Raw genomic sequence first — 26,094 nt, 5'->3', positions numbered from 1 at the left:
CTTCCCAAGAGGGCCTCTTCCTGTCTACCTTTATTGCCTTCCTGTTCTGCCTTCTCTTTGGCTCTGAGCCCAGCCACATCACTTCCTTGTCACTGCCTGTCTATACAGACTTCCAGGTCTCTATGGTTGGTACTGGGATTAAAGGCGTGTGTCACCATGCTTGGCTATGTCCTTAACCACACAGAAACTCTGCTTGCCATGTGATCGGAATAAGGGTGTGTGCTACCACTGCCTGACTTCTGTTTATGGCTATGACCTCTGATATCCAGGCAAATTTTATTAACATACAAATAAAATATCACATTTCAGCACAAATAAAATATCACCACATTCTCTTCTGGGTTTTCACTTAGACCTCACTTCCTCCTTGCCTTTCTCAGTGTTTGAAGATGTCATTCTCTTACTGAACTCTCTGGTCTTCACATATCCTGTTTCTATCAGCAGAATCTTTGTGTCACCTTCAAAATTCTGACATAAGTTGAAATTCTGTCTCCAACTTGATTTCTGATGATATTAGGACATAAAGCCTCGGGTGAAAATTAGATCATGAAAGTAGGCCCCCAGGAAAACACTTAGAAACCTCATAAGAGCCGTTAAGCCTTGAAGCTACTTCTTTGCCCTCTAGCAGGTAAGAACACAGTGAAAAGGATTCGTGTTATGGCCCAGGAAGCCCATTATCACGAGATACCGAATCTCCCAGTGTCTTGATCTTGGGCTACACAGGGTCCAGACCTACAAGGAAAGACTAAACAAAACAAGCAAACACCCTTCTGATGTAGCTACTTAGTCTATGACATTTTGCTATAGCAACCCAAATGGACCAAGGCAATTGTAATGATATGTATCATTCAGATATCTGTATATTTATTTGGATTCTGTCTTTTCTTATAGACCATAAACCATAAAAGAATAGGGGCATACCTATTTTAGATCTTATTTAAAAGTGAAAATATCATTGATGAGTGGTGTAGGACACTGAAGGTAGTTGACACTTGGCAATTAGCTATTCTGTAGGCACCTGGTATATCACAGGTTCTTGGACTAACTGGACTGAATGAATGAGTACATAGAGATAGTATATTAGTACTGAAATCTAAACTTTCTCTAAGATAATTTAATCATAGAAAGATATGTTACAAAGCTTACAAGGAGACCTGGATGCTATTTTTATTTTATAATAATACTTGACTCTATATACTTTTCATTGCTTTGCAAACCATAGCATCTGTAAAATGATTTTTAAAAAAATGTGTGTACATTTGAGGGGCATCAGGAGACTCACAGGTCTCATATGTGATCTTTGAAGTAAGTAGGCTGCAAATTTTTAGTGATTTTATTTTAGAATGTCAGATAACAGGCAGTTGAAATCGAAACAGCTTCAAATGTCATGAAATGTCTTCTTGTAATTCTTTTCAAGCATTAAATGCATTAAACCTTAAAGATACAGTCTGCATTTTCCGCATCTCTGTGAATCTGATCTGACCAAGCATATACAAGCACATCCAAGATGCATTTCTTATCAGAATGGACTGCATTCTTGATTTCTTCCAAGTCCTCGCATTAGTTTTTTAGATAACAGCAAAAGGCAGAGGTTTGAAAACTATTTATTGTAAGTAAATTGTTTCTAGTAAATAGTTTAGATTTTATGGCTGTCTACTCTCTGTTCCAACTACTCAGCTCTGTTGTACCAGCATAAAAAAAACCAACATTCTGTAGAGTTGTGGCTTATTCTCATAAACATTTATCATATATAAACAACCCAGAGGACTGGCTGCAAGCAGTGTGCTCTCTGGCCATTGGTTACACATGTTAGCTGTGAAATTAGACATATATTGGTTCAAATCCTGACTGTACCATTTGGAAATGGGGAAACCTGCAACCAAATTCTTACATTTGTTCATCTGTGAGAAAGCTGACATCCTAGAATGTTGTGAATTCAAGTGGAAAGTCTGCCTGACATTTGGGCATCTCAAGTTCTCTTCACTATCTTTTTATCTTTAGATCTCTAATTGCATATCTCTGTATGTAAAATAAGTCTGTTCATATCTGGATGTGGCTATGTAAATCATATCAGACATACACATTTCAAATATATGGCAGTTACTTATGATGTGACACATACATCCATATATAAGTATTCACACACACATATATGTGTGTGTATATATATATATACACATACATACATACATACATACATGTATATATACAAATACACACCTATATGCCACATCAGACATTTATTTCCTTAAACACATATATGTATTATCTTTTTAAAAATTTATTGTTTGGGAAGTATCTTGTGTTTCCATAATTTTGTACTCTGGCTGCTTTTCCATGGCTTCAGGTCTTCCAGTCTTCTCTGCTCAAAGTGACCCACACATATATTATTTGCAGTGTATACTATGTTTTTTATTTTAAAACTGTGTTAATTTTTTTATTGGCAAATCTTGGAGGCCTCACCAACTTCCTGGCAGGTCTTCTGGCTCTTCCCATGACCAATTCCCTCTCATCCTTGAGGTCTCAGCTGACCTGCCAGCCACTTTGAGGTCATCTCTGCTCTCAGGGGTCATCTCTGACTGCTCTAAAGACTAGGTTCTCTTCCCTGCATCTGTTTCCTTCAGCACATTTAATACAATTTGTAATTGTTGGAAATGGCTGTATTAGTGTCGGATCATTAGATTTCAATACTTTGCAAAGTAAGACGAGAATCATAACCTTCTGGGGACAGCATCCTTAACACCAGTTAGGTGCCTGACATATTCTAACTGCCCAGTAGCTACCAGCAGAGTGATAGAATGCTCGTCTTTGTGTTTCTCAGTGGGCTTTGCAATGGCCATCTACTGAGTGCTCACTGATGAATCTAGTGACTGTCTTTTGTCTTTTACAAACTGTGGCCAATGCCCACCTTCTCCTATGTTTCTCTACCCAAACTGCCACCCTGCTTCTCCTTCTTCAGATGTTACTAATTTGTATGTTCTGGGTTTTTCTTTTTTTTCTTGTGTGTGTGTGTGTGTGTGTGTGTGTGTGTGTGTGTGTGTGTGTGTGTGAGAGAGAGAGAGAGAGAGAGAGAGAGAGAGAGAGAGAGAGAGAGAGAGAGAGAGACAGAGAGAGAGAGAGAGAGAGAGAGAGAGAGAGAGAGAGAGAGAGAGAGATTGATTTCCCTATCCTAAGATCAAACTATTCAAGAGCCAGGATTTCTGTCTAATTTAACCACATATTTGGCACTTGTTAAATGAATAGCATTTAACAGTTCATACCAGAGAAAAAAGTCATTAAGAATCAAAACGTAACAGAACTACAGTCATGTTTCACTTTACACCATGGACTTCAAATTTTCTAGATTCATTCACTGGCTTTTTATTGAATTTCAAATAATATCTGCTACCATATCTATAATATGTCACATCCCACTCTATTATTCTATAATTATTCTTCGTAAGATAATGCTTTGTTACTGTTTTAGAAGCTAAAGAATGAAGAAACATTTTATTGAAAATTATCAACATTTAAAAATTATAAGAATGCTCTTTCTTTTAAGAAAGTAAAAAATTGCTTAAAACTATTCTTTTTTTTAAAAAAAAATGAAAGTGTTATTCTTATTTTATGTGTATGGGTATATTGCTTATATGTTTGTATGTGCATCATATGCATACAGTACACTCAGAGGCCAGAAGAGGGCATTGAATCATCTGGAACTGTAGTTACAGGTGGTTGTCAAGATCCATTGAATTCAGGTCCTCTGCAAGAGCAGCCAGGGCTCTTAATGGCTGAGCCATCCCTCCAGCCCTAAAATTATTCTTAATCTCATTAAGTTAACATTGGTTAATGATCTATGTACTTTTCTCTTATGTCTAAAGTATTCATACATCCTGTTTCAAACAGAAAACATGCTATAAATGTTAAGAAGTGCCAACATTTGTGTCTATAACTGTCTTACTTACTTGTAAGAACTCCTAATATGTTGACTACGTTCTCATGATTACTTTGTGTTCAAGCTTGTGCTTGTTAGGAAACTGGTGCATCTGGAGAACCAGTAACTTGCCTGCAACTATTCAGGAATAATAGAAACAGGATTTGAGCAAGATAGGCTGGCTCCCAAGCCCACTCTCACACTGCCTTTGTTTCTTTACTTTTATTATTTTTTCATTGAAATTGTTTTCATACAATATTTTCTGATCATGCCTCCTCTTCCTCAACTCCTCCCAGGTCCTTCCCACTTCTCCACGCACTCAACTCCATGCCTGTTCTTTCTCTCTCTCTTCAAACAAACAAACAAACAAACAAACAAACAAACAAACAAAGACAAGGAACTTGCTATTCCTTCCTCTCCTAGTCTATATCAAGAACATTTCCCCCAGTAATACACAGTAGTCTCCAATATCACCCGTGAAGACTGTGTCTTGTTTTTGCTACATGGATCTTCTGGTTCTTCTGTTTTTAAAGAATTGTCAAGGATTGCATCGTTTTGTTTGGTTGTTTCTATGAATGATTCTACTCTAACTCACCTTGAACAAAAGTCATTGCATGCCCTTGTTGTGTCTTTCTTAGGTTATATTTCTTAGACTGGCATGCAGAGTTAAGTACAAGCATCCACCTTAAGGCATTGTCAAGAAATAGCTTCAAAGAGAAAATGGTATTTCATGATATTGCAGTTTTCTGCACTGGAGTGTTTGGCAGTTGTTTTATGAATGTTTTAAAGTGGGGTATACCTCAATTTCCACCTCTATTTGTCAAATGTGTGTTTCTGTCTCAAACCTACCTGCTCACTTGTACAAGTGAAATTGTTCCTAAACAGAGGCATTCTGACTGTGGGAAAGTCTACCCATGATAATCAGAAATTCAGAGTTCAAATTCAGACAAAGTTAAACAACTCTGGATACCTAGCACTGCAGGAAAATTGGATTGTATTTCAAGCCAAACAAAGATCTTGCTTTATGAAGACACAAATCTCATTAGTCTATGTCAAATTGTTTTTTAAATACAAGCCTTTTGGAATAATTCAAGCTCACTCTTGCAGGAATTAATCTGTCTTCACTTTGCCATTTGTAATTGCTGGCCTGACAGGCCTTTACTGGATTTGTTTTGTAGTATAAAGTGTTTAAGGTGGAAAATTAACATGATGAGACAAAATGCCACCTTTCTGGTGAAAACACTCAGCGTCTTTACCTCCTCAAGTGGCAGCCCAATTCTTCTGATGGATGGATGCAGGGTGCTATTCTGGGAAAAGGCTTCAGTGGGTCATGCATTCTCTTTTTGAATATTCTAAGACCTACAGCGGGGTTACACCTGAGTCTGGTGAGGTGTGTACTATGTGCTGGGTGTATGTGCTTTTATGCTATGTGTCTCTGTATACACATGCACAGAAGCTTGAAGAACTGCCTGGACTCTACAACATGCGCATCATCATTTTGTTCCTCATCAACTACAATTCTCAAAAAAGATTCTATTGTAATTAATTCAAATTTATTCAATGGACATTTGTTGAGCACAGTCTGAACTGAACACTGGAATATGGAACAGAATGAGAGACTCAAGGACTTTGGGGCACAGTGGACAGATCAGCCAGGCAAGGAAGTAATTGGAGATCAGGAATTCTGGGATCCATGCAATCCTGTCACCAGTAATGATGAGTGCAGAGGATGGTGTCAGCACTGATCAGCCTGGAAGAGACTAGAGCAAGTGTCACTGAGAAGGCTCGTTTGTATTGGGTCTTGAGGAATGCATCCATCTGGCACTATTACAGAAAGGCACAGAAGCCATTAAGTGACATGGAATATTCAGGAATTGCTGAAATCTGGGGAGTTGGGAGGCTGCCCTTCTTCTGGTCCTGGGGCTCTTGGAAGGGACAACTGAGGATAATTACTATTGGCCACCTTTGTATTAAATTCAAAACCAATAAACTCATGGGGCCACAGAAAATTTCTGCAGAAGCTGTCTGTAAGTCTATTGCTAGGACTGGGTTGTTTGTGGTTAGCTCCATTTCCCATTCTTTCAAGTCTGAATATTCCTGGAAAGACATCTATCACCTGTTAGTGATGCTGATGCAGGATTTCCACTTTACAGGACACAGGTGCAGACCTTTGTTGACTAACACATGGATGTTACAGAGATGGAAGGTGGTGCTTTAGGTAATTTCCAGTTGTACAGAGATAAGGTGTACACATATAAAGGACTTAATGTAGAATTTCAGCAACAGTTCCACTCCATGTAATTTGACAAGATGGGTGCAAAGTTCCAAAAGGAACGGTATTTAACTTGTTGAAAATGAATAGGGAAACTACATTTTACTACATGACAATGTGATATCTAGTTTTGAAGTAGAGTATTGATAAGTTGAAATTATGCAGGAGTTGAGCATGGGAGATGTCATGTAATACTTCAGGTAAATGTCTGTGAATAGATTTACTGAATCAAAGATTGTAAGTAATTTTAAGCTCATGTTGCAATATATATCTCCAAAATAGCTATACCAGAATTCAGTGTGTGGTGGTTTAAAAAAAATGTCCCCCAAAGGGAGTGGCACTATTCAGAGGTGTGGCTTTGTTGGAGTAGGTATGGCCTTGTTGGAGGAAGTGTGTCACTGTGGAGGCAGCTTTGAGGTCTCATATATTCTCAAGCCACACCCAGTGTCTGGGGCCACTTCCTGTTGCCCATGCAAGATGTAGAACTCCCAGCTACCTCTCCAGCACCATGTCTGTCTGCATGCCACCATGTCCCACCATGATGATAATAGACTAAACCTTGGAAAATGTAATGAAATGTTTTTCCTTTCTAAGAGTTGCTTTGTTCATGGTGTCTCTTCACAGCAATAGAAACCCTAAGAGAGACATAGTGTCACAAGTAATATGTGAATGTACCTTTTTCATCACAACGTTGTTAAAGTTGGCTGTTGTCATTTTAAAAGTTTTTTTTTTTTATGGGGCAATTTAATCACAGTAAAATCATTCTCACTGCAACTTGAGTTTCTTTGTTTACTAGTAAGGTTTCTTGTTCTCCATTCATTTAATAGTGCTATTTCTATCTTGTGAAGTCATTTTCTGGCTGGTGTTGCAATCTAAAAGGAGGGAAAAATAAAGGGTGAGTTTTGCAATTGAGGAAGAAGGGGAGAGACGGGTACAAAATACTAATGTTTGGATTGCATCACTTCATGGGAAATGAAAGAAAAATCTCACCCCTGGTTTCGTAAATAAAATAGGAAATTTAGTCATTTACCACTTCAGAGTCCTGCCTGTAGATCTGGCCTCTAGTACATCTCAGAGCTCAGATGGTGCTCTTGGGACCTGTTTCTGGATTCTGTTTCTGGATTTTGATGGGGAAGCCCCAGTTTCTGGTGAATGCATACCTGATGGCTATAAAGAAATTATAGAAGTGTCTATGTCCTCTAATTCCAAGTGAGATTTCTGACTGAAGAATACCTTCTCTTACCTGTCTCCTTGGGTTTGATTGGGTTTCCTTAACATATCACGTACCGAACCCGGGGAATATGGTGTTTTGATTGGTTCAGACCTGTGTCACATGATCCATTGAGACGATGGATTCAAACTTCACCCCTAAGAACAACCTTGAAAATGAAGTGAACTCGCAGTGAAATGTGGATTCAGCATGAAGTCACTATTTGTGAATGATGGGTGCCTCGTGATGGGTACTACAGTGGAGATAAAATAGAGAAACAGGGGCTCATAAAAGTTATTGCTCTAAGTGGTCTACACTGCCTCCCCTTAAGCCTTGGATTTCCAGCTGGCAGTAGAGACAGTGTTAGTTAGATAGCTAGTAAGAAATTATCGGAGGTTGAAGATTCTTGAGCATGGACCCACCCACATCAGCTTTGAGCCTTATCTCCTCTGTCCTTGACAGTGTTTGTATGTATGCATGTATGTATGTATGTATGTATGTATGTATGTATGTATGTATGTATGTGTGAATATTTTTTACCTCCTGGTGGCAGTTTCCCCTCTTTCCTCTCCTCCCATTTCCTTCCCTCCCCTTCCTTCTGTCCACCCCCACCCCCATTCACTCCTCTGTTTCTGTTCTTAAAGGGGCAGGTCCCCCATGGCTAGCAACAAAGCATGGCATATCAAATTGCAGTAGGACCAAGCATCTCCCCTTGTATTAAAGTTGGGCAACTTAACCCTGTATGAGGAATAGGGTCGCAAAAGCCAGCAAAAGAGTTAGAGACAGCCCTGGCTCCCACTGTTAGGAGTCCTCCGAGAAGACTAGACTACACAGCTGTTTCATATATGCAGAGGGCCTAGGTCAGACCCATGCAGGCTCCCTGATTGTTGGCTCAGTCTTTGTGAGTTCCTATGAGCCCAGTTAGTTGATTCTGTGGGTTTTCTTGACCCCTTGGCTCCTAAAATCTTCCCCACCACCCCCTCTTTAGCAGGATTCCCTGCAGACAAATTTCTAAACCGTCTTATTATATAAGAAACCCGAAGCCAAGTATAAGGGTGAAAGCCTTAGAGTATCAGGGAAATAGTAATAGCCACCAACCTTACCTCTCCAACTCTGCAGCTACCAAAAGGGACTACTTCCTGTCTAACCTGAGCCTTTATTGCCTTGCTGTCCTGCCCTTAGCCCAGCTACCTCACTTCCTTGTCACTGCCTGTCTGTACAGACCTCCAGGTCTCTATGGTTGGTACTGGGATTAAAGGCGTGTGTCACCACACTTGGCTGTTCCCTAGTGTGTCCTTGAACACACAGAGACCCTGCTTGCCAAGTGATCGGATTAAGGGCATTTGCTACCACTGCCTGACTTTTGTGTTAAAGGCTTGCTATTACCTCTGCTCTCCAGGCAAACTTTATTTATTAACATACAAATAAAATATCACTATATTCCAGCACAAATATCACCACACTCAGCCTAGTGTTTGACTTTGGGACTCTGCATCTGGACAACACACTGGTTTTAAGGAATGAAAGAGTGTTACAGGTGCTCTCCTTAAAATTTAAAAGGGGTTAGGGAGAAGGAAATAGGGTTTTGTTGAGGTCCATTGAGGAAAAACCTCCTAGCCTGGTTATTCTATAGTTTCATTTTCTTTTCTTTCTAACATTTTTCCCCCCAGGGGGGAAGTACTCTGTTGCATGATTTTTGATCAAAGAGATCAGATCTGAGTTGTAGCTCTGGCCCTGGATGAAGATGTGGCTTTCTGTAAATAACAAAAACATAGCATTGCCCCTTCTCTTAAGAATTGATTCAAATGGACAAGGTGCCCAGAAAATCTGTGTGTTCAGGATTTAGAAGAATCTAAAGGCTTCCTAACATGAGGTTGGCACAGTGGTGTCTGTCATTACCAACTGCCACTCATTCAAAGTCTGCCCTCCATAGTGGTCTTTCCCTCCTCGACCGCCTGCTCTCTACAGTGGTCTGTGACATTGTTACTTTCACCCCTTGAGAGTGTGACCTCACAGTGGTCTGTCTGCCATCGACCACCCCCACCCCTTGAGAGTGTGACCTCACAGTGGTGTCTGCCATCGTCCACCTTCACCCCTTGAGAGTGTCATTCTTGCAGTGGTCTGTCTGCCATTGCGCACCTGTAGATATTTAATGTGGTAGTCACTAAGTTATTGTATTTCAATTCCAAGCCTGCCCTTGTGTTTTAGCCTTTTCATGCTGAGCCTGGGACTCAGAAAAGCACATTCCCTTTAGCAGGGTACCTTCCTGTTGAGCTCTGCCAGTGGTGGAGGGGAAGCTGGGAGACGTGAATCTAGAGGAGGGAGGGCTTTTCCCCTACCTATTTCGGTGACACAGCAATGCTTCACCTGTGCCCAATAGCAGCAGTTGTTTCCAGTCTGTGGCTTCTCCAGCACTCTTGGGGCTTGCCCTATGATGGTCCTGAGCCCTCATCACTGCCTGCTGGTCCACCTCTCCTGGGAGATGTGACTCTCAACCCAGTCAGATTCTTTCAACAACACCAACCAGGGAGCCCTGCTCCCCATCTCTGCCCCTACTTCCTCTAGTCTTAGAATTCATTTCATGTAATATATACTCCGGCATACTTATTCCTATTCATAGCCATGCTTTTAGAATATAATTTAAAATTGTATTTGTTATTATTATTGTGTGTGTTTTTTGTGTGTATGTATATGTGTATGTGTGTGTATATGTATGTGTGTGTGTGTGTGTGTGTGTGTGTGTGTGTGTGTGTGTGAGTATGGGCACACATACCACAGTTCATACATGGGGGTCATTACAACAAACCTTACTACCAAACCATCCTTTTCCCCCAAGCCCTTAAAGAAGAAGCTGTTCCCTAAACACGATATTCTGGTATCTGCTTTTGCTCTTGTCAATGCTCCACCATATGGCTAATTATTGAAATTAATTGTTTTCCTGAAGGTAACTGGTGGAGTGCCTGCTTCTTGGCTACACTCTGACAGAAGCAGTCCCCACACCGGTCTTACTGCATTGTCCTGGAAAAAGATCCTCTTATGGGAAATCAATACCAACTTCTCAGTACTTGGTGAACAATGTCCAAACCTCCAGGCCTGTCACATTTCTGCATGGCATCTCTGTCTGCTAAGGCTTACACCCTAGTTTCTGGACACATGGTACTTTCATTTTTCTTTATTAAGAAATTTTCTACTCACTCCACATGCTATCCACAGACCCCCCTCCTCCCCCCTTGCACCTCCCAGCCCTCCTTCCCAAGCCACCCTGCATCCCACATCCCCTAAATCGAGGTCTCCTATGGGGAGTCAGCAGAGCCCAGCACACTGAGCCTAGGCAGGTCCAAGCCCCTTCCTACTGCACCAAGGCTGTGCAAGGTGTCACACCACAGGCACTGGGTTTCAGAAGCCTGCTCATGAGATACTGCATTTGAGAGACGTCAAGATCATGATGGGAGGATGTTCAGAGATGACCGGCCACACTAGTGGAAGCCCATGAACTGTGGACTGGTGGCCATGAAGCCCCCATGGTACTGGACTAGGCCTTCTGGATACGGAAGATGGTTGTTTGGCTCGAACTGCTTGGGGGACACCCAGGCAGGGGGATTGGGATCTGTCCCTGGTCTATGAGCTTTCCTAACTTCTAGTGTGCCATGCTCTAGCACCATCAGGCCACAGAATATGCAGCTCCTTCTGCTATGAACGTTGATACCTTCTACCCTTTTAAATGGGTAACTTACGTACCTTTCAGGCATTAGCATGAGTGTCTATCCCCATCTCTGTGGCACACTGTGCTGTCCCTCTGACCACATACATTATTTGCTTATCTTTTTTAAGATTTATTTTAATTATGTGTATATGTGATGTGATGTGTGTATGTGTGTGTGTGTGTGTGTGTGTGTGAGAGAGAGAGAGAGAGAGAGAGAGAGAGAGAGAGAGAGAGAGAGAGAGAGAGAGACAGAGAGAGACAGAGACAGAGACACTATGCATGTGTGAGTGTAGGTACTCAAGGAATCTAGAAGATGGTATCAGATGCCCTGGAGCTGAAGTTACCAGTGGTTGTGAGCTCCCTAAAGAGGGTGCTGGAAACAAACACTGGTCCTCTGGAAGAGCAGGAAATGGAGCCATTTCTCTAGCTCCAGTATTGGCCAACACACACACACACACACACACACACACACACACACACACACACACACAATCATTGTTTCTAGGTATTGCCAGTACCTTGAGAGCTGTCTAGAACTCAATAGGTACTTTATTATTTATTATTTAGATAGTCAACATGGACTTCTTTAGAACATTCTGATGCTTTCTTTTTGACTTTTATGGAGCAAGGACAAAAATTGCAGATACCATTACAGCTGATCTAAGTCAGGCCTGTGCTGACTACTGAAGGTTTTCTCTCGAGCCAAAGGACAAGTTAATGTTGTGAAAATTGCCAAAGGGCAACAAACAAGGTGCCTGAAAGACCTGGGATGTCTCCGGCGCTTCGGCGTGTCACTCTAGTGATGGAGGTGCACAGAGATCAGCTACCAATTCATCGGGTTAAAAGCCTGCCCATCACCCACAGCAGCTGCAGACTTTGTACCAGTGCTAAGCTGCAGAAGAAAATGAGATCATGTCAAGCTCTTGCAGCATGATTTCAGGATGCTAATGAGAGGCACTGGCTTCAAGAGGAAAACTGAACACACCTGTTTTTCTGAGGCTGCACCAAACATTGATAAAACAGATGCTTGTGTGTGGGGGTACAAATTGGCTTAGCTTCTAGCTCCATCAGAGATAGGAACCTTGGTGCAGTTGTTAATTTACTAATGTGTGAAATGGTACTGTTGTCATCTACCTCATTTTATTTATTTACTTATTTAGAACTAAACAGGGCAACTTGCTTAAGGAATCCAGTGTTGAGTTGAGAAATACCAGTAGATTGTGGAAAATGACTGTGTAGCCAGAGCTCATCTCATCAGTTTACTCATTATTTATCCAAAACTATCATCGATTGTCTAGTAAATGCTAACGCTACAAAGGTGAATAAATTACAAAGATATCCTTCCTATCATGGGGTTGGGATGAGAGAAGGTAATCTGAAAGGGAAAGGCACAACAACAGAATGCCAATTTGGGGCAGGAGAGGTAGCTCAGTGGTGGAGCATTTGCCTAGTACCTATGAGGCCACAGGTTCAATCCCCAACACAGAGGAGTAAAAGAAGAGAGAAGTTTGTCAGTTGACTTAATAATGCCCTCCACAGTGTGTTCTTCTGTTTGCTTGCGGTCTCATCCATGATCACATTGTGATATTTCATGACTGTGTCCCTTGGGTATTTACTCAAGAACAGTTCCTTGCTTTTGCATTGACTTTTGTGGCTTTGATTGCTTTTGGAGTTCAGGAAAGTTGCTTTGTAGAACCTTTTGGTTCTGGGATATTATTTTTGGACTAGGTAGCTTTAAAGACCATGCCACACGGCATAGCTAAGAATGGGTCCCAGATTTCCTGACCCCATGTCTGTGAACTTTGTTTTGAAAAGTTTCCAAGAGACTTAGAGGTCAAGGGCCTCATGTCTCCACCCATAGACCAGAGCTCCTAACATAGCCAGGCTGTTAATGACCGCAGTACTGATGTGATAATAGCCAGAGAGAATGCTACCTCTCACATGGACCCAGGTGCTTTCTTGGCCACTAGCTGTCATTTCTGGGTAGAGTAACAAGTTTTTAAAAATCTGTAGTTGTTTCATTACTTTTTGGCTTTATCTCTCAAGGTGACAATTTGCCCCCTTTTAGTAGAACCAGCTGGAAAAAAATCAGGAAAATTAGCACAAGTGAGGTTAGAATTCTCTAAAACCATTTTGGTTTTGTTATGATGTATTTTTCAAAGCTGTAGGGCACTGAACAAACTGAGCTAAATTTTAATTTTTTTCATGTGGAAAATTCTTTTTAAAAGCTGAACAATTGCTGCAGCTAATGTATAATTTACCCAAACGTTGGGTACTTTATTATGTTGACATACTTGGAGTGTGCTCACAAAATTTTCTCCAGGAAATGGGGAGACAAAGGGGCAAGCAATTGGTGTTCTGAGCTCATGTTCTGCTTCCCCTTCATGAATTGAACCACAAGCACATTTTAAAGTTTGTCTAGGTGCTATTAAAACACACACACACACACACACACACACACACACACACACACACACACACAAGTTCTCCAGATTAGCTCTAAGAGAACTCTGCTACCCACAGCTCTTGCACGTCTAGCCTAGTGGTTCCTCTGAGGTTCCAAAAGTGAGTTTGAAAGGGCAATTCTAGTGGAGCCGAGAGGAAATCTCCCACTTGGTTCTAGTTACTTTAGTGCATGATTATGAGGCTGGAAAGGAAATTTTATGTAGTGTACATCTTACTGAGGCAAAGAGGTATTTATTATATTCACTTTAATAATTCCAAAACATCCCATCCTTATATCAGCCAGGCATAGAGGTAGGTGGTAGATTTAAAAATAAGTAACCCAGGTATAGTCTTTACCATATATACCTGAGGGAACTTAAAATGTTGTATATTTGGGACGTGGGTGAGGGGATTATCTAGGCTATGTATAGGGTTCTACAGGAATGCACATACTAAGGCTTGGAGGTGTACCCATGGGTAAGGTTAAATATGAAATTTACTCCATAGCAAACACATCTTATAGTGCATGGGATGCTCTCAACCTGTTTAGAAACTGTATATCTGCATGTGTTCCTCCCTTATCAAATATGGTAAGCCAATGGCCAAGGACTTTTCAAAGAATGCTGATATCAGGGACCAAGGAGACCGGAAAGGTCAAGCAGAGCTTTTGGAGTCTTCCTTTGAAAATCTCAGAGGATTTCAAGATGGAAACTGTGCAGCACAGGGGAGCTGATGACCTTGAAATTAAAAAATCTTCCCTGGTGGCTCTCAGAGAAGGGCTTCCCATCCATGAGTCAGTGGCTTTCTACTCATTTTCTTTACATGGATAACTTTCTGAGTTTTCCAGTGGTATTTATTTTATATTTCTCATAAGCATTCATCTCTCTCTCTCTCTCTCTCTCTCTCTCTCTCTCTCTCTCACTCTCTCTCAGAACTGCTTTATACCCCCTCGACAATATTTTACAACTGGTCTGAGACAGATATGGAGCCATGGGTCATGTTGAGGTATTAGAGTTGCTTAAAGGGAGAAAGAAATCATAGCAGGGGGAATATGTAATATGTGAGATGATGAAGTTTGTCTTCCAAGGCCATACTTGTGCCAACAAAAGGTTCTAGGAAGAAGCGATGTTTGTGCTGAGACTTGAAGGCATTTGGATAGAAACTGTTCTCTAGACTGCACAGAGAGTATTCACAAAGGCCTGGCCACTAAGGAAAACTTGAGGTATGTATCAGACAAACTAATAGTACTTCATTGGTCTGAAGAGGAGCAGAAATGGAAGATGTGAGAGATGAAGTCGCCAAGTGAAAGCTTTGTGTGTCTTTTTTTTTTTTTTTTTCTCTCCTTAATTCTTTCATCCCAGGGCAAGGAGAGGCTAGTGAACTATAGAAGATGGAGACAGGAAGGATCAGATGTGTATTTCAGAAACAACAGGTTGTGATGGTAGAGAAAGACTAGAGGGGCTGGAAGTAGATAGTTTGGGTATCTCAAAGATATTAAGATAGCAGCTTTTAGGATGAGGAGAGAGAAAAGAGTGACAGAATATTTTGGAATGAGAACAGTAAGATGATGGTTAATTAGATATGGAGAGTAAGGGTTGAGGAAGTGTGGTGATATATTGTGTCCCCCAATATATTGTGCATCCTAATAAACTTATCTGGGGTCAGAGGACAGAACAGCCACTAGATAGACATAGAGGCCAGAAAATGGTGGCACACACGCCTTTAATCCTATCACTTGGGAAGCAGAGATCCATTTGGATCTCTGTGAGTTTAAAGCCATATTGGAAACAGCTAGGCATGGTGACTCACACCTTTAATCCCAGGAAGTGATGGCAGAAAGCAGAAATGTATATAAGGCGTGAAGACCAGGAACTTAGAGCCTGGTTAAGCTTTTAGGCTTTTGAGCAGCACAGTTCAGCTGAGAGGCAGCCAGTCTGAGGAAACAGGATCAGGTGAGGAATTGGCAAGGTGAGGTGTCTGTGGCTTATTCTGCTTCTCTGATCTTCCAGCATTCACCCCAATAACTGGCACTAGGTTTGATTTTTTAAATAAGACTCTTTAAGTTTCATGCTACAAGGAAGAACCAGAGATAAATGACCCAACTTTCTTTATACTTCCCTGTAGCTAATCTTAACATTGGACTTTGTAGTTTCTCTTATCCTCAATGCTAGGACTTCAGGTCTTAGCACTGGCCTTTGGTGCTATAGTGTTTGTGTCACCATGGTTAGTATCTGGACTTGGAGTGCTGGTCATTGCTATCCCCACTTGGTCTTTTCAGATTTGGTCTGTGCTCAAAGTAGTCACAAGGACAATACAGTGTTTAGAGCAATGGTGCTTATGTGTGGTCGATGTGGGTCCAAGTCGCAGTTCTCTACACTTATTCTTATTTTGTCATCTAGCACAAATCATTAACTCTCCCTGTATCTGACATATTCTCTCTCTCCCTCTCTTCCTCCCTCTCTCTGTTTTTTTGTGTGTATATATATTACTGTACACATATGTGAGCAGGTACACTTGCCTATGTATAATTAGGTGGAAGCCAATGATTGACAGTGGTTGATGTGTTTTCCTCAATCATTCTCTATCTTAATTTTTTGTTTAGTTTTGAGGTTTATTTTAATTACATTTCTCCTTTCAATCACCATCCTCTAAATCCTTCCATACACACTTTCCCATTCTCCTTCAAATTCATAGTCTCTTTTCCCCATCAATTATTATTGCATGCATGTATCTACTTGGATATACATATATAGTCCTAAATATGACCTATTGAGTCCATATAATGTTACGTGCATGTATGTTTTCAGGGCTGACCATTTGGCACTGGACAAACAGTTTCTAAGCTGTTCCTTGGGGAGAGTCACTTCTCATTCCCCCAGCTTTATTCAGTTGCCTGCAGTTCTTTCTGTAGGGTTGAGGCCTTATCATCTTTTCTTCCTGAGCAATCTGGCATGTTAGTTGGTGACCTCCTTGCTCAGTTCATATTTGGGTGGTCATGTTGGTGAGACTTTACAGGTACAGCTTCTGATGTTACTAGGAGACACAATCTTACAGCAAAGTCCCTGGTCCTCTGGATCTTACAATCTTCTCACCTACTCTTCCTTAATGTTCCCTGAGCCTTAGGTGTAGGAGTGTTTTGTAGATGTATCCGTTGGGACTGGGCTCCACAGTTCAGCATATTGATAGGTTGTGGTTTTCTCTAATAGTCTCTGTCTGTTGCAAAGAGAAGTTCCTTGATGAAAGGTGAAGATTACACTTATCTGTGAATATAAGGACAGATGTTTATAGATTACTGTTAGATATTATGCTGGTTTACCAAAATTAGTGATTGTAGATTCTCCACCAATAACCACTATTTTCCTAGCACAGACTAGTTAGCTAGGTTGTCAGTGCCAGGCATATATCTTTTTATTAGAAAGGTGTTGGTTACTGCCAACACATATGTGTCAGTACTATACCTATAGGGTTCTCATGCCATGCTGGTCACTGATGTAGTTCACAGGCATCATAACTGAGTAGGTCTGTTGGTTGACTTCCTCCTTTGGAATCTTTCATGATGCCTTCTGGTACCACAAAAGCTAGTCCTTAGGGAAGGAGCATGTATATGCAGATCAGTTCTAGCTTAGGGGCTTCTGGGCCTTGTTTCTGATGTACATGGGTCTTCAGAGACAGGTACTTAACTTTCAACTCTTAGGGGCAACCAGGGGCAATAATAATAGGCTGTATGTTTTGGGAGTCTCTTGGATAGCCCCAGCCAATAAATCAGGAGAGGATTTTTCCTGTCTGCTATTGGGGGTTTCGTTAGGTGGTCTTTGATACTAGGAAGAAGCACCATCAGGTCAATCTCCATCTTATTTTTTGAGATGAGATCTCTTGCTGAAACTAGAGCTTGCTGTTCTGTTTAGGTTGGCTGGTCAGTGAGGCCCTGGGATTTACCTGTCTCTGCCCTGCCACCTATAGTCCTGGGGTTATGGGAGTGCATCATACATGCCTAGCTTTTATGTGGTTTACAGTGACCCAAACTCTATCTCTCCAGTCAACTCCCCCTGTTTCAGACACAGTCTTACTATGTAGCATTTGGTGGTTTGGAACTCACTCTGTAGACCAGCTTGCCTGGAACTCACAGAGCTTCACCCACCTCTGCCCCCAGAGTGCTGGCATTAGAGGACTCCATCATCACACCTGGCTGTCTCTCTTGCTGATTTGAAACAGAGGTTTACGCTCTTCTAGGCTGGCCTTAGACTTACTGCAATTTTGCAGCTTTTGAATCCTCAAACTGGGATTATAGGTATGAAACACCATGCCTGGATTGACCCCATATTTTCTCAGCTGTGAAATAACAGAGCTATTGAGGTCATGGGCATTAGATGAAGGAATAAATATGAAACACAGTCCATCATGTGTCAGGCACAGAATGAAAGTGACCCAAGGAAAGGAAGGAGAGAACACTGCATGAGAGGGTGACAGTATGGCTTAGATTTGGGTTAATCTATCATTTCCCCTTCTACAACCTATAGCATGATGCAACACAGGACAATGAAAGAAGCCATTTGGGTTGAAGGTTGAGAAAAAAACAATCTTTAGCAGGGTGACATGAAGGGTATGCTAGGAAGGGACCAACTTGACTGTGTCTAATTTCTGATAGATGCATCAAGCCAAAGTTGGGATGGATCCAGGAGGTTCTCTCCACCCCAAAACTCTTAAACCTGCCTCCTCTACCCCAAACTCTTGTCTCTTTCTCATGGTCATTTCTTTATGTCCCTCTCTTCAGATCTCAGCTTTCCTTAGATTCTTCATCCTGTGGCTTTTTTTCTGCTTCTTCCCATAAGGTAACTCCAAAAGGTGTTTGCAGCTGGGTGGTGGTGGCACATGCCTTTAATCAAAGCACTTGGAAAGGAGAGCCAGGTAGATCTCTGTGAGTTCGAGGCCAGCCTGGTCTACAGAGTGAGATCCAGAACAGGCATCAAAACTACACAGAGAAACCCTGTCTCGAAAAAACAAACAAACAAACAAACAAAAAATGGTGTTTGCATTTGTCCAATTCCAAATCCTGCTGAAGATTTCAGTGCCTTCTGGAATCTCGGCCCTAAGGGCCATTGGACCTCTCTATCTAAAGCCTGATATGTCCCCTGAGAGAGGCCAGGCCAAGTAACATTCAGCTGATAATAACAACCACAGCAGTAACAATCAGTCTGTATCCCTTCCCTGTGCTAAATCTACAAGGCCAGGTGCTATTCAGACTGGCCAGAAACAGCATTCTAATTGGCCAGCTTCTGTGTAGCAATGCTTCCTGTGGATTACTGAGAGACAGTGAATCCCCCAGATCATGTGTTGATTGTCTAGCTCTCAATACTTCAGAAAGAAAAGGTTGGGGCAAAGGACTTTGAAAAGGTGACTAAGTACAAAAATGAGGTCATCAAGGATAAGCCTATTCCATGGTGAATGGATGGTGCCCTTTTAAGAAGAAATGTAGAGTTACAGATACTGTGATGTCTTAAACAGTTATGGACCCAATAGACTCATGTGTTTAAATGAATGGCCCATAGGGAGTGGCATTATTCGGAGGTGTGATCTTGTTGGAATAGATATGTCCTTGTAGGAGTGAATATGGCCTTGTTGGAGGAAGTGTATCATTGTGAAGGTGGGCTTTGGGGTCTCATATATGCTCAAGCCACACACAGTATGGCAGTCTCTTTCTGCTACCTGTGGATCAAGATGTAGAACTCTCAGCTCCTTCTCCAGCACCATGTCTGTCTGCATACCACCATGTCCTGCCATGATGATAGTGGACTAAACCTCTGGATCTGTAAGCCAGCCCATTGAATGTTTTCCTTTATAAGAGCTGCTGTGGTCATGGTGTCTCTTTATAGAAATATAAACCACAATTAAGGCTGATACCAAGGACAGACACATAGAGAGGACAGGCCAGGTGAGGACATAGTAAGAAGGTGACTACTTTAAGCCAAGGAAAGAGACCTCAGAAGATCCCAAGACCTTGGACTTGTCTGTGTGAGAGAAAAGTTTTATTGTTTAACCCAAGTAGTCTGTAGTGTCTATTATTAGCAGGCTTAGGAAACCAATGCACTGGACCACCAAGACTGATAATCATTTTATTACATGTTTACAAAATTCTTCAGGCTGCATAGACGATATCATTACAGCTTTACTTACACTGTAAATAATATCACTTTCATGCGTATGGTGGAAGTGAGGTTTGGAGAAGAAATGATATACCTAGTGAGTCAAAGCCACAGAGCCAGCAAAGGGAGAAATTGGATATGGATCCAAGTTTTTCTGCTCCTGGTGCCTGTTCTCAGCCCAGAGCTACACTGCCCAGAAGTGCCGGTCTTCCTGGACTGTCCCATCCCCTAATGTAAATAACATCCCTCACTTTCCTCCACACTATTACTCGCAATTTATAATTATAATTTGATTCTCTGATCATTTTTTTTCTCCAGTCCATGTAGTGCTGTGCTTATAATCATGAAGATGAGATCGGCTTTGGAATAAGCAGTGTTGAAATGATCCTTGATTTTTCTGCCAGATGACAGCCAGCCAGCCCTTCACATATGGTGAAATGATCAACCTCAGTAGGCTTTGGCAACAAACAGGAACTACTGCTGGGCTCTTTAATTTATACCTTAATATTGTCTACATGTGGCCTCGGGGGTGAAACATGCCATTGAACCTTACAACTTGGCAAATGCCAGTTCTTGCTCCCCCTGTCTGGCCTGGGCCTCTAGAACATGTTTTTCCATTCTGTAATTCACTTCAGGGCAGGAATCTGTAAGTCAGAGTTACCTGATGCTCCTTTGGTGGCTCTTCTTTACTTCCCATACCCTGAGACTCTTCACCCTGTTTAATATTTCTAGGTGAAAGGGTAGCTGCTTATTTTGTGTATAATAGAGTCTTTAAAAACAAAACAAATAAATCAGGTTTGTTATACTAGATTGTGGCTCTTCAATCATCAAGATCCCAGCAGATACCTGTATGGTCACATCATATTAATCATCTACTTCAGGCTGGGTAACAGTGTGGTAATAGTGGTTATTAGTTTACCAATGATGCTCCCTCATCAGAGATGGAAACACTATGCACGTGTCTCCCCCACCTCCCAAAGGGAACCATTTGAGAACCCTCCACCTCCTGAGGGCTGAGATTCATAGAGGCAGACTACTTTTCTCAATGTGCCTTTTCAAGTTTACTGCTTCTCCTCCATTTTATTTCCCCATTTAATGCTTTCAGAAAGAATGAATAGTATTCTACATTTTTATATTCTAAACACCATTCCTGCATAATTCTATTCAGTTCTTTGTTGTTCCATTTTTTTCCCAAGTTACAGTTTTAAAAATAATCTAGAACTAATTTGTCTAATGAATATGCAATTATTGCAAGAGTCTTTTGAAGTTTTTGAAAAGCACCCGTCAGCATCTTTCTGGGACATGGTGATGAATGTAGCATCAGGCACTTGGAAGCCGTTTCTAATTTGGCATCAGCAGGTACAATTTTTGCACATTTCAAAGCTGGGCATGATGCAGTCAATTACTGTGTGCTCATCCTAGTTAGCTTAGTGCAGTTGCTTTCTAGACTTGCTCCTTCCTCGGGTGGATTAGGGGCATCACAGTTCTGAGTACATAGGGGTGGAAGCAGAAGTCAGGGAGCGTAGTCGGAACAGAATACACAAAGAAGGGCGCCATGGTTCTGTTCTATACAACTTGTATCAAGAGCTTTTTAATCACAGATACCGCTTAGAGTGGAATCAGGCTTCCCATATGTCCTGTTAGTGACGCGTGCCAAATGTATACAGCAAAGGGAGGTTCTCAATATGATTAAGGAGAAAGAGACGTGGTGGGAGAAAGGAAGGACATGGAGTTGGGAGGCTGAGGAAACAGGGGTTTGGGAGGAGTTGTGGTGAGAAGTCAGGGGGTGAATATGGTAAAAATACATTACATGCATGACATTATCAAAAAGTAACGGTATTATATAAAACACGAACTTGACCGAGGGTCTACCCACAAAGAGTCTATCTTCTGGTGGAAGATAGAAAACAAATAACCATGGTATGTAGCAGAGAAAATTCTGAAAAGGGACAAGACAGAGGGCCATGCCATGAAAGCAGAATCAGGAATGGGGAACATTTCTAACTTGGTAGATGTAGAATTTATTCTCAGAGGGGTGCTGATTTTTTCCACACAGTTTCTTGTTTCCTACCTACTGTTGACACTGTTTTTGAAAGTGGCCCCTGGATAGAATTTTCCAGAATTGTTTCTGACCTGGGGAACCAGCTCCCTCCTGTGCCCTTTTACTAGCATCTGAGCAAGGAAGCCAGGGGGTTTTCCCCATTGCTGAAGTTGGCAGAAGCATCCCAACCCCCAACTGTGGGATTCATTAGCTTCTGCAGTCAAATTGCCAGTGATCAAGAGGTGTGAAAGGCACAGTGCCTCCCCAACCCTGGCTGGGCACAGGCTGTCACCACTACCCATAAAAGTGGTACAGGGCCTGCTGCTGAGCACCAGGACATGACTCCTCACAAGGCATTGCTTTGCTGGCACTATTTGCCAATCAGAACAGCCATTTCTCCCATGCCCAGTTGTTATTTTACATCCATCCTCACCTTTCTGGCCAGAATGACAGCAGTCTTTTTGTTGTAGGAACAGAAACATCACAACTAATTTAAGCAAGTCAAAGAGCGTTTGCTGAAAGGATCTCGGAGACTAGATCCGGGAAGTAGAAATATCATCAGGAGCTAAGCCAGTTACTTCCTTTGTCATTTCCTTTTTTGGATCTCATTGTTTTGTGTCCCTGGTTGTTTCCGCATATCTGATATTTCCCCCTCTTCAATCAGCCCTTAGGGAAGTTATCTCTTTTCATTTGCTCATGGCAGAATATGGCTTTCCATGGTACAAGATACCTTCTCAGTTTGAGCTACCTAAACAAGAAATTCAAGCTGAGCCTTAGTTCTTTTTCTGGGGGATACAAACCTGATTTATTTCAAGCTGGGCCCAGGTAGCCATGGTTATGGTCGAGATCATATTGTCTCGAGAGGTCTTCAGGTCACCATCCTGCCCACAGCCCAACAGAAACCCTAACAAGATAGTCCACTAATGCTACTCAAACACACAAAGTGTGTGAACATCTTTCCCAGCACTTGAGACTTGAAACCACCTCCCTACCACATGTGTCTTCTTTAGGGGTTTCTTTGCTACCCTAAGGATGCACACATACTGAAGAAATGCTTTGCACTGTCCTAGTAATCGACTTTCTACTTGTTTGCATGCTTTTATTCCATGATGAACTTTTGTTTGTTGAGGATAGCTCTGGGCTGAGCTTCTTTGCCCCCACTAAGACTGGTCGCAGTGTCCTATACATTGAAGATTCCTAAACCAAATGTGTTGAATAGTTAGGTCTCTTCAGTAGTTCACAGAAAATTAGGCAAACTGATATTGTGGGATATTCACCAGGGAGGGCTGCTAGAACATGGGTTTAAGTCAATAGAAAGTCTTCATTAGCTGGCTAGGGACTACACTGGGTGCTTGGGATGCCAGGGTAGCACCAGGCCTTCTTGAAGGTGAGCTTTTAAGCAAAAAATCATATTCTGGGTTGACATACTTCAGTTAACAAGAACAGTTATCCAGAAGCAGAATTACAGAAGTCAAGAAGCAAAGTTAGTACATTTAGAGACTTTCCCTTAACTCTGGACTTTGATGGATTAGACCTTTGTTTTAGTTTTGACAGGTGGTACTGTCTATGTGCTGAGTTTTATAGCCTGAATGGCACTTTCATCATGGAGTCCATGGTGCTAAGGTCTGGGGGCCTACAGAGGTCTGATGCCCTCTTATGCTGATTGTTGATTCAAAAATTCTGTAAATCAGACATTCTTTAGTTCATCAACTATTTGGCCACTGCCTTCAATATGCCTATTACTACTGTTTATATAATATGTTTATATAATACACTGAGTGCTACCAGACATTTAGATTTATAATTTATTAGTTAAATTGGGAAAGCTTAACCTGAGTCTCAGTACCCTATCTGCAAAGTGGAAAGAGGAAAGGGCAGAAACAAGCAGTAATACTACATGGTGCAATGATTGTGGGTTAGAAACTACACCATGTACAGAGTAGCCTTTTAAAATTGTTGTTATTTGTTTATGGAAGATGTAATTTTTCGTGCATAACTTTCAAGTACAAGAAAAGTCACATTTCTTCATTTCTTCTTTCAAAAACCTTGTTATTTATTAGTGAATATATGCATGTTCGTGTGAGTGTGTGTGTGTGTGTGTGTGTGTGTGTGTGTTTGTGTGTGTGATGTGTATACATGAGTATAGACACACATGTGGAGGTCAGAGAACAGCTTGTGAGAATTGATTCTGTCCTTCCACACTGGGATCCCAGGGACTGATTTCAGGTAGTTGGGATTGAATAGTACACACTTTTACCAGCTAAGCCATCTTGCTGGTCCCTCCATTTGCTCTGATTGCTGCTGCCCTCTGATCATCTATGTTCCTTAGGATGGTATTCTGTTTCAGTGATATTCTAGAAACCATGGGACTTTCCAAGAGTGTGGGATATCTCTGTGGTTCTTATGTAGCTCTTGCAATTTGGAAGAGGCTCTCTGGAGTCCAGTCCACAAATTCAAGGAACACTCCCAAGGCCTTCATGTGACCTGATGGTAGATGGCTATGTATCATCATAGCTCAAGCTGGCTTTGAGGACCTCCAGCTGGATTTGTAGGAGCACAGTGGCTGTATTTCCCCTTCTCCTTGGACTGAGGAAGCTTCCATTCTCTTTATTTGGATTTTAAGCTACCATCTACAAAAGGCTGATTCCAGGTAATAGTGCTTTCTTCTAGGAAACTGATGACTTCTGCTTCCATTTAGTTGTTAGCAATTCCTTAAGTCAAAAATATTCTAAAAACTTTTAATGTCTTAAAATCTCACCCAGCATCCTGACCATGATAAACCAGCTGATTCTCTTTCTGCTCCTAAATGTGGATTTTTCCCTCAAGCCTTGTGTTTGCACTTCTTAGGTGGCACGTTCCCACCAGTTCACAACTTGGTTCCTTTTTGTCACAGCTGAAATGTTACTTCTTCATAGAGGTCTTTCTAGGATGCCATTTCTAAAGCAGAGACCACTCCCACCCTCAGCTTCCTACTTGTTACTTTTCACCTTATTTTCTTATTAACCACCTCTGTGTGGCAAGGTGTCTGTCTTATTTGCAGTTGTATCTTTAGCATTATGCCTGATGTGGACCAACCTCCAAAAAATAGTTCTTGAGTGAAAGAGTGATCATCTCAAACTGGGATGCTCTTGGTGGCAAAAATACTGATGCAGGAAATATGCCACAACCCACCTTACGATTATTTAAATGATTGTTAATTATTATTCTAGAGCTAGTCTGAAGACAAACCCAAGGGTTGGAGTAGTGAGTTAAAGTGCTTTATAAAATATGTAAATACATTTGGGAACCTGGTGGTGCATGCCAGCATTCAGGAGGCAGAGGCAGACAGATCTCTGTAAATTCAAGGCCAGCCTGGTCTACAAAGTGAGTCCCAGGACAACCAGGGCTCTGTTACACACAGAGAAACCCTGTCTTGAAAAACTGAATACCCTACACACACACACACACACACACACACACACACACACACACACACACCAAAAAACAAAACAAAAAACAAAAAACCAAAACCCTAAAACAAAAATAAAACCAAACAAAAACAAAAAAACCCTAAAAACATGTAAGTACACATTAAACACAAAAATGTATATAAAATAGAAATAACAACATAGTTTCTTTAAAAGGTCAAGGGCTCATATTAAGAATAGTAAAAGTTAATAAACCATCTCTAGATTTATCAAGAGAAGATGTGGGTTTTAAAAGTTGCAGAAATATTAATTTAAAGGCTAGACCCAGAGTGAGTTTAGCCTTGGTCCCATCAGCACTATCAGGAATTCAGGGATCTCCCCCACAGGATTCTGGCTCACTAGAGCTGGGATGGGACTGAAATCTGAATTGGGAAGAAGAACTTGGGTGATTCTGCTTCATAACTAAATTTGGGGTTGAGTGATTCATTCAAGAAGCTTTTGAAGTGCAGAATGGATTTAACGTCAAAGAGACCTATGGACAAAGCAGAGCTCCTTCACAGAGAGGAAGGCAGATTTCCTAAGGGCCACTCAGAAGCTTTCTGGATCCCATTACCTGTGGTCGGACACCTTGCTCACCCCTGATAAAGCGGGGAGTGACTTGGTCCTGCCTCAGCTGAATGTACCAGGCTTAGCTGTCCCCCCATGGGAAAACTTATCTTGTTGGAGGAGGGGATGAGGGGGGAAGATGTGGGGGATCAGGAGGAGGGATAAGAGGGGGATGTGTGGTTAGTATGTAAAATGAATAAAAAGAAAATTTAAAAAAAAGGAAGAAGAAAAAAAAAAAAAAGAAAAAGAAAATGCTTTACAGGCTTGTCACTTGCAACCTGATCTTCTAGAAGCATTTTTTTCAATTGAGGCTCCCTCTTTTCAGATGACTCTAGCTTTCATTAAGTTGACATAAAA

The sequence above is a fragment of the Onychomys torridus genome, chromosome 13 (genome assembly GCF_903995425.1).
Source record: "Onychomys torridus chromosome 13, mOncTor1.1, whole genome shotgun sequence".
Classification (NCBI taxonomy): Eukaryota; Metazoa; Chordata; class Mammalia; order Rodentia; family Cricetidae; genus Onychomys; species Onychomys torridus.
This window is presented reverse-complemented; position numbering follows the sequence as displayed.